Source organism: Chelonia mydas, chromosome 1 (genome assembly GCF_015237465.2).
Source record: "Chelonia mydas isolate rCheMyd1 chromosome 1, rCheMyd1.pri.v2, whole genome shotgun sequence".
Lineage (NCBI taxonomy): Eukaryota > Metazoa > Chordata > Testudines > Cheloniidae > Chelonia > Chelonia mydas.
The window spans coordinates 92,000,343-92,010,638 of NC_057849.1; the positions used below are offsets into that span (position 1 = coordinate 92,000,343).

The 10,296-nt window shown below is 43.6% G+C and overlaps 1 long non-coding RNA gene across 1 annotated transcript; it reads left to right on the plus strand.

The window, feature by feature from the left end:
* Window positions 1–2,308: 2,308 nt before the first annotated feature.
* On the plus strand, window positions 2,309–7,174 carry LOC119565838. The gene is made up of 3 exons (XR_005224861.2): window positions 2,309–2,476; window positions 3,899–3,979; window positions 5,256–7,174. It is a non-coding gene; the product is annotated as an uncharacterized LOC119565838 (long non-coding RNA).
* The last annotated feature ends 3,122 nt before the right edge of the window (window positions 7,175–10,296 follow it).

Consider the following 10,296-nt stretch of genomic DNA (forward strand, 5'->3'; position numbering starts at 1 on the left):
GAAAGATGAGGGGTGAAATGCTGCTCCATTTAAAGCCAGGGGTGTTTGGAAACTGATTTTAGTGGGGCCAGAATTTCACTCACAGTATTAAGTGTATTAAGTATTTATAACTAACAAACATCCAAACATTCTAATACTGTGCCAGTTTCTCTTGGTATTATTATGGTTCTGATAAGTTGTTACAGTTTTCATTTTTAATAGCCACTTATCAGGTAAAACCTTCTAAAATAAGTTTGCATATTTGCCAGTAAATATATATTTAAGCAAAAAACCCCAACAACTATATAACACAGATGCTGGGAAATATTAACAAGCAACTTTTAGCATGGTGTAAAAATGCTAAAATTATTTCTTTGACTCTTTTTTTCCCCGAAGAGCTCAAACCTAGCAACACTATTTAAAATACATATACTTTTAAACAATTTAACAGCTAGTATACAAATACAGAACTGGACAAAGTATGCACAAACACACTTTTTTGCTATATGTCAAAGATGAATAAAATAACTAATAAACAAATATTATACTGCCAGCTAAATACATTATGGTAATATTGTATGATCATACAGAAAATGTAAGGTATTTTAGGTACAGAAATTGCACACTATATTTTGAGAAGGGAACATAAAGCTACTTTACCATATATTTCTGGTAGGTAGTAGAAGAATTTTCCTCTATAAAATATATTATTTTATAAAATACAAACTTCTACCCTATAAAATACACACTAAGAAATTGAAGCTCTTTTTTTCACCTTTTAGATCCAGAATATCCAGTTAAATAAAAGTATGTTAAATAAATACATATGTATGTCAATTTAACCATGTTTTGAGCACTGCCAATGATTTTCTAGGGTTTTTTAGTGCACAAGGATTATAAAAAAGCAAGAGAAATTATAAGAAAGCAATCCAAAAGTGTCATAGCAGGATTGCTAAACTTTTTTTAAAAAAATAATCATTAATATCTTCTTGGAGCTTTACTTTTACATAGCATCCTAGTTATAATCATGGTACTTTTTATCTCATCAACTTTTTGTTCCTGGAATCAAAAGTTGTCAAATTTCTATCATTCCTGGCCTTTGGTCCTACAAAGTGAGGAGGGAAAGTTTCCACTTAATGGTGGCTTCAGGAAGAAAAACATCTGTTAAATCAAAAGCATATTGTTATCAGAGTAGGGCAACAAGGGAGACTGTAGATTATCTGATAGGCTAACAGTCCCAATCAACTGTAATTTTTAGAAAGTTCCTAACAATTAAGCATGGGATTGAGAAGGGAGAGATTTCAGATGCTGATTTTAAAATGATCAAAATGCTAAAAGGAAAGGGATTAAATCTCCAGGGGTTTCCCACTCGGAGAATCACATCTTTTTTAAAAATCAAATGTTCAATATTTACTCCAAAATGAGTGTAAGGTGAAAGTTTAATAAAACAAGAGATTATTAATAACGTCTGCTCAGACACACGTTTTTCGACTATGTGTTTGTCGTATCTAATCATCGGCTTGTCCTGAATTATACGATAACGTAAATTAGCAAATGGTGCAAAACGGTTTGAGTGTCCAGCAGGGAGTAAACGGGGAATCAGCTAAATGACAGGAAAAATGAGACTAAGATGTTAGTACGGAGGGAGAGATGTATTTTGTTCGGGGGGAGAGATCCTTTCAATCACTTTATTTCTCGTGTATCCTCGTGTTTCGTATTTCGACAGCGTTGTATTTTAAAACTCCCACACTACTTAACTGCCTGACCCGGAGCAGACGGGATCCCCCCTTCCACAATGGGAGGAGAGCCATAGCAGGGAGCAGCCTCAGCCAGCGCACTAGCAAGCGGCAGCAGTTGTGCTGAGCCCTTGTGCGTGGACCATGTGCGGAGCTGGGGGGCAGGGCGGGACGGCACCCCTCGAGCAGTCCCCTAGCACTTAACAGCATCGCGCGAGCCCTCGGCGAACAAAAACCCGCCCAGGGCCCCTGCGGGGCGCGCACCGCCGCAAGCAGCCGCGGGAGGGGGGCACCGTGCACCGGCACCTCCCCCCGGCACCCACCGCCTGCACAGGCGGGATGCGCGGGGCGCAGCTCGGGCGGGCAGGGGGGATCCCGCGCCCCAGCGGGGAGCGCAGGGGGGAGGGGGGAGAAGAGAAAGTTTTTGTGGGCGGGGGGAGAGCGGGGCAGCCGGATCGTGGCGGGGGGGAGGGGGCGAGGCCGGTGATTGGGCGGCGCTCGGAAGCACTTTGTTTTTTATGCTAATGAGGGCGGAGCGGGGCTTGTGGATATTTACGTTGAGGCGGGAGCCGCCGCCCTTCATTCACCCACATGGTCCGCGAGCCCGGCCGCCAGCGGCGGACCTGCCTTCGCGCCGCTTCACCCCCCTCCCCCGCCCCTCGGCTGCGTCCCGCGCTGGGGGTGGGGGTGGCGGGACGCCCCGCGAGCGGAGCGGGGCGCCGAGCCCGGGGGAGGGGGAAGATGGTGGCGGCCGTTGACGGGTGAGTGGCGCGCCTGGCGCTGACGGGGAACCTGTTGTGCGCGGCGCCGGGGGGGGCAGCAGGGCGCATGGCAGCCGCGGCGCCGCCCGAGCTCTCGCACGGGGCGGGAGGGGCCGGGATGAGGGAGATTTGAAAAGCGAGTGCGCCGCGCTCGGCTGCCGCGCCTCCCCCAGCTCCCCGCCGCCGCCGCCCGCGCAGCCCCGAGCGGGCCGGGATCCAGCCGCGGAGGCCTGGCCGGGAAAGTTTGCGCTGCGGCCCGGCGGGCGCGGGGGAGAGCGGGCGGCCGGGGAACAAAGCAGCACGTGGGGCAGGGGCCGCCGCGGCCCTGCTCGCCGCCCACGCCGCGCCGGGACAGCGGGCCGAGCTGGGGAGGCCGCGGGTTGGGCGCGCTGGGCGCTCCCGGGCAGCAGGCAGCGCGGCGGGCTCCGAGCGCCTCCGGGCCGGGCCCCTCCGCATGGGCTTTTGTTCGCAGGAGGGGCGGGGGCGGCGGGCTCTGCTCCCCAGGCGGCCGCGGGGGGGAGGGGGCGGGGGCGACCGGCCCCCTCCTGCCCGGGTGGGACGCGGGCTCCGGGAGCCCCGCGCTGCAGCCGTTCCAGCCGCTCGCTCGGTTAATTACGAAATCGGCGGCAGCTGCGGGGCCTCGGCGGCGCCATGTTGCCGGGAAGGGAGGGGAGGCGGGCGGGGGACATGGCGGCGGCGGCTGCGTGCTGGGGCCGATTGTTCCCTGCTAGGCCCCGAGCCGCGTGTCGGGCAGCGGCGGCCCCACGAGCCGCGGGCTCCATCGCCCTCTGTCCCCCGCCCTCTCCGTCCTTCCCACTCCCCCCCGCGCGGCCCCAGAGAGCGGGCACCCGGGCCGTGTGGGTAGGCCGGGCCTGGAGCAGGCGGGGGCGTCCTGCCGTAGCCGAGCTGTGACCTCCCCGCGGCCGCCGACAGCGGCCCCTGGCGCCCACGCGGGGTACGGCCCGCCCTGTGTTCGCCGAGCACGTGCTGCGGGGTGCGGGCCCGGCCCGGGGGACTGCAGCACATGGCGCTGGGGCTCCGCGCCAGCCGGGCGCATCTGCCCTGGACCCCGGGATCTGCAGAGACACCCCGGGGCTGCGCGTGCTTCCCCACCGCCATTGCCCCGCGTGGAAAGGCCAGAACGGTGGTGGTCAGCTTGATGCAGCCTTACCCGATGTCTCCGGCGGTGGGAGCCGGACAAGAGCCCCCTTTTGCATTTAAACACATTGGGAACAGCCGGGGCGGTCATATACTGGGCTCGATGGCACAGGATCAAACCGCAGATGAATTTTAAAAAGAGAATGCTTATTATCTCTTTATCCTGGTAGAGATGGGCAGGAAAGCATTAATCGCTTAAGTTTTGTGGCTTTGTTTACAATTTCCACGAAAAGCAAACGCATTTTGATGTTCATATCTTTGCAGTATCAGGGCAGGCAACACTGAAAGGCTTTGGCTGTTGATTGATCCATGCAAGTTCTGCTGCAACATTTTTAGTTAAAAGGGGTAAGTTGTGAAATTGCATGCTACCTGTAGTTTGTAATATCTTTGAAATGTTTGTGACTAGTCTCACTTCGTTTAAGAGTATAATAAATTACACCATGAGCCAGAAGATGGATTTACAAGACATTACAATTCAGATGGTAGTGTTTGGAGTCCATTGTCTGATAAAAGGAAGAAAATTAGCTTAATTTCAAAGCTTTGGGTTTTTTATTTACTGTACTGCCTCCAGATTACATAAGAACTATTTATTGTGATGTTTTTCACCTGTTACTCTGCTGCTTGTTACTTGTCTAATGACAAAGTAAATCAGCCAACCTGAGGCTACTCCAATAATCCCTCTTCAATTTTTAACTGATGCTACTTCAGTGTTCTTCAGTTGAACAAGTAATAGAACTATTAAATTTTAGTTTCCATGCACAACTTCAAGAACAAAGTAGCCTACAGATATTAATTTGATAGGTGATGAGTATTCATACTGATATGAAGACTGTATTGTGACTTAATTATGATGTAGCATACTTTCTGACTTTAAATAGTTGAGTACCACTTTTATTGAATTGGAATAGTCTTTTAAAATCTGATCTTACTACTTCAGGAATGATTACCAGTTGAGACATGGCTGTGTTTGAGCAGTCTCTAGTACTGTACTGTTAACAGATTATAGTGGATATTTAGTTTTTATTTTTATTAGTAGCTCTGGCCATATAATAGATAATTCTCAGGTGTAATGCTGATTACTGTCTGTTGGCTAATCTCAAAGTCAAGATTTAAAACCACTAGGAAATCAATTCCTTTGAATTGAATGTCAGATAGTACATTGTAACTTCTTGTGCTTTGCATATTTGCTGTATTTACTGTTTCGGAGTACAGTTATAGCAGAGACATCCACTGAATTACTAAATTTGTTCTGTTTATGATTGCAGGCAAACATTTAATTTTCTCCTGTAAATTTAAACATTTAAAAATTAGACGGAACTTCATAATGTTTTTTTAAGTTCTTTGTATACATTTGATGGAATTGATAAAACTGGTGGTTGAGTTTGGAGAAGAGCAAAAATGTATTGATATTGCTTATACCCTGCCATCATCCCTCTCCTCCCCCCCCCCCCTCCTTGTTTGTTTTTTAACCCACTTGTTGGTCTGTAGTTTGGATTGATTTCTCTTTTTGTACTATGCTGAAGACTAATTCAATTGCTTTTAGGCTAGTTGGCACTGTCTTATTACGTATGACAATTATTCAGAATCTGATCAAAGCATTCATTTTGTTCTCCTCTTTCAGCAGGTGCAAATTAGACAACTTCTCTTGGGGAGCTACTGAACATCTGGTCATGTCAGGGTAATGTCAAAGTGCTTACAGTGCAGGTAGTGATATAAGAACCTACTGCAGTGAAGGCACTTGTAGCATTATATTGACAAGTGCCACGGGAGATCTTGCAGAACTGCAGTAATTTGCAAGGTACCATGTGGTATTAAGTGCTTTTTGTTCTAAGGTGCATCTAGTGCAGATAGTGAAGTAGATTAGCATCTACTGCCCTAAGTGCTCCTTCTGGCATAAGAAGTTATATCTTCATCCAGTCAATCAGGCTGATTAAGAATGTAGATGTTCCAGTAGCTGTCTGCTCTGCAGTCCTCTGTTAGTTTTGCATAGTTGCACTACAAGAAGAATGTAGTTGTGCAAATCTATGCAAAACTGATGGTGGCCTGTTACTGTCTACATCAAGAAAGCGAATTTTATTTACTGCTTATGTATTTTGGTGGTCTTGCTTTCATAGCAGTTCCTTCGGTTTAGTAAATATGACAGCTTCTGTAGTACTAAAGTGCTTATAGTGCAGGTAGTGTTCAGTAATCTACTGCATTATGAGCACTTAAAGTACTGCTAGCTGTAGAACTACAACTTCAGCATGCCTTCCTATCAGACTAACTTTTTTGTTTTGTTGAACACTGTTCTCTGGTTAGTTTTGCAGGTTTGCATCCAGCTGTATGATACTCTGCTGTGCAAATCCATGCAAAACTGACTGTGGCAGTGACAAGTCAGTGAATAAGTGAGGAAAGTTGTACCCCTTTCTACACAGGTTGGGATCAGTTGCAATGCTGTGTGTGTCTGTAGTATTGCACTTGTCCCGGCCTGTTGAGGTTGGTGGGGACAGAGGCTGCAACATCTTCAGTAGTTTGATTATTTTAGGAAGTGATACTGCATTTTTCCAGAAAATCCAAATACCTAATAACTTATTTTCTGAACTGTTCCATGTAAACTAATGTATGGCTGGACATCATATGCCACAGACATTTCTGTATTTGTAAATTCTTTGTGTATGTTTACTAAATTAATGTTCAATAACAGAGTCTCATTTTTCTTTTGTGGGTTCCTCCTGTTGTATTGAGTATTTGCTTACAGTTAATCCTCAGTAGCCATGCTAAAGGGAAATGGGTCAAAAAGCTTTTAGTTGTCAAAGATCTTTCATGCAAACTTTACTTAGCCTAGCCTGAGTCTGTAGCTGACACTAAAATTGCATAAAGAAGTCTGCATTTTGTCTTACGACAGGTTTTTAGTTCACTTCTAAAATTATTTTTAAGTCCTTAAAAACCTCTTTTCTAAATTGGCAATAGAATGAATATGTAATTCTAACTTAAAATTCCATGCAAAAATCTGTCAAAGGTTCCAGAATGACAAGTTTAAATCTGAAAGGCTAAATCTGTCCTTCAGTCATACTCTGGAATTTTTTGTTTGATCATACAACAAATGTCATGTATTATACACCTTTCTATAACCTTGCATTTGTGTGTCGTATCCCAGTTCTGTGATTGTGTTTCGGTCACATAAATACTAAGTAAACCATTAATACAGTACCTTTCATATGTAAAAGAATAACAAAAGTGCAGCATACCTAGGCCATCTAAAATACCATTATAATTAAATGCTTTATCCTTTTGAATTCTATCTAAGGAAGATGATTGGGTGAAAAAGTATATGGTAACTTGCTAATTGAAATAGACATATTATCTCTAAGGTAGGTAAGTCTCTCAATAGATTGACCCATTGCATGTTTCCCTAAACTTCACACAGTCCTGGTTGTGCAGTCCATCCTACCATTGCTCCAAGTTTGTTACTAATGTTTTTTTTTAAAGAAACAGCTTTAAAACAGTATTATCAAAGGCTTAAAGCTACAAGAATAAAGCCAATTTGTGTTCCAGTGTAAATACTTGTCATGTATGGCTATTTCAATTTGAAATTTTAGATCCTGGTTGTTCTGTTGAGGTCAAGAATCTGTAGGAAGTGGCTTTTTTCACTTTACCTTTGATCAAAAATAACAATTTACATTTTCACGCACTACCAATCCCTCCTCTTATCAAAAGATAAATAAAAAAACCTTCATGCACCCATCAAGCCTAGAAAATGACATACTCAAATATGAATATCTTGGATAGTGTTAAATGTAGTATTACTACAGCTATAATACACTTTGAAACTCAATGTAGTGTGTTTTTCCTACCATCTTCATAATTAACATTGCTATCAACCTCCTATCTCCTTACACAATTTACGAATTAAATATCTAACTGTTGTAGGCTGAATTAAAAGAAACCCCCAAAAACTGGAACTTCTTTGGCACATAAAAAACTTCGCAAATTCTTTAGTTATGTTGGAAATTAGGTAGTTTGAACTGGGCAGAAATATTGCAGGGAATGTTTATATGTAACTCAGTAGGGTCATTTAAAATGCCCATGTGTAACTTGCAAAAATGTGTTCTGTTTTTGAGTCTGAAGTGTGACTACAATTAGTATCTAAAGGAGCAAAACTTGTACCTGTGGAGTCTTAAATTGTTACCTGTTAGTGCATGTAGAATTTGTTGGGGAGCACCTGACCCTTAATTTGTTGGGGTAAAAGGAAATGCTCTGCTATTCTTATGTTTTCTGAAGTGTGTAGAATTGTAATTCAAGAATTAGTAGTTTAGATAGGTTTCAGAGTAGCAGCTGTGTTAGTCTGTATTCGCAAAAAGAAAAGGCGTACTTGTGGCACCTTAGAGACTAACCAATTTATTTGAGCATAAGCTTTCTTGAGCTACAGCTCATTTCATTGGATGCATTCGATGAAGTGAGCTGTAGCTCACGAAAGCTTATGCTCAAATAAATTGGTTAGTCTCTAAGGTGCCACAAGTACTCCTTTTCTTTTTAGTTTAGATAAGTAGACAAGACAACAATATTTTGTGATTCAGGAAGCAGCCACTTTACCTTGATAAACGTTGTCCCTCCCTTAAACCAGAGATTACTAGTTCTAACTGATGATCCCAAAATAGACTGTTCATGTAACTGGTGTGGAAATTAGAACCAATTCATTTGCTTTTTTTGCAGTAAAGCATAAAACATATTTGTGAGCCATAATTCAAATTATGGAGAAAATATGATTATAGCATATGTGTTCTCTTAAACACATGGGCAAATTGTGCCCTTAGTCACAGCGCAGTTTGTCTTAATTGTCTAATATAATTTTATTTCCAATACATTTTGAATTTGAGTTCTGTTTAATTATACAATTTACATCTACGTCAGATATTGTAATTTCATTCATGTTCTTCTTAAATGTGTTAATAATCAATAGTATTATTATGCCTACTGATACATGCTAAAAGGTTTGCATGGTTGCTGTACAATGACAATATTTGATTCATTGTCAGATGCAGGACTGCCTGTAATTTGTAGGCAATTTTAAAAGATTAGATTTCCAACTAACACCAAATGAAATAACTCCTTTGTTTTTCAAGACACATTTTGCAGTCTCAGAAATGTTTGGTCAGAAAAACAATTAAGTAGACAAGGTGTGTGAGGTAATATCTTTTATTGGACCACTTTGTGTTGGTGAGATGGACAAGCATTCAAGCTCTGTGTGGCTCAAACTTCTCTCACCCACACAAGTTGGTGCAGTAAAAGATAGTACCTCACACATCTTATCTCACTAATATCCTGGAACCAACATGGCTATAACTATGCTGCATACAACAATGTAAGATTAAGTCGTCAGTTGTAATCCTGCCTAATGCCCTTAACATGCTATAAAAATTTCGCAGCCCACCTGTGCCACAACTGTTTCTGCACATAAAAAACCAGGCTGGCATTAGGGGATAGCAAGCAGGGCAGTTGTCTGGAGCGCATGCCACAGGCATTCCCACATAGCTAAGCTGCTCAGACTTCGGCTTCAGGCCGATGTAGTGGGGCTCGAGGTGGGGCTTCGGCTTTCTGCCCTAGGCCTCAGTGAGTCTAGTGCTGGCCCTGCTTGGTGGACCCCCCTGAAACCTGGTCGCAGCCCACCAGAGGGCCTCGTACCCAAGAACTTCTGTCTGCTTGTGGTGAGGGAAGGTTGGGGTCTGAAGCAGGAGGTGGGTTCTGTTCAGCTGACGCCCAAAATCAGACCAGCTGAATTGGTCCTCAGTGCTTTCAGAGCAGAGGTTCAAAGGCCCAGAAAACTATCGGTTTTGTTTTTTAAATAAATTGACATCTTGGAGACATACCAAAACACAGCATAAGGTGCTTCTATTGATGCAATAAGTTCATGGGAGGACTTGTCCTCTGGCTGCTATGCATGCAACATAGGGCACAAACTTGATTCTTTTTTACAAAAAAGAATATTGCTAATTTGCTACAAAAACACTGGTACTTAACTTACTTAACTACCAGCTTTGGAAACTACCTTGCAAACTCAAACTATCATCTGAAAGTATGCTAGAAAGATTTTGCAGTTGGTTCTCACTAACACTGTGTGAATCTGAAAATCCAGCTCAGTTCTGTAGCTGTGGCTTTGCAGTGCTATCAGCCATAAAAAAGTACCAAAGCAACTTTCAAAAGGGTAAGTAGATATGATTGGTAGGTAGCAGGCTCATGAGTAAGAAAGTGCAACCTGCATAGGCAGTTAATGCTATAGAAACTTCCTCTATACAACATCTCAGAAGTCCTTTCTGTGCCTCTTACTATTGAAGTCGTCTTCCTGCCTCAAAATAAAGAAATACTCTCTAACTTGTTTTTCATAAAGGTCCAACTGTTCAGAATGGCTTGCTAGTTTGTGCTTTCTTTTTAGAACTCTTGTAATATATTTAATATATACTTTTCAGATATGAGAATAACGCTTCAGTTCTGAGGTTCCTGTTCAAAAATGGAAGTTGCTTCCTCCCCTCCCCCCCAAGTCATTTTATTGTTTCTGGTGGATTCAGAATAGATTGCTCATAGTTCCAGAACTTTTGTTACGTAGTACTTTAAACTGGATTCAGGCCATAGCTTAATGTATATCTGACACCAGTCACACAATGTGACATCTGCGTAAGCAATAATGC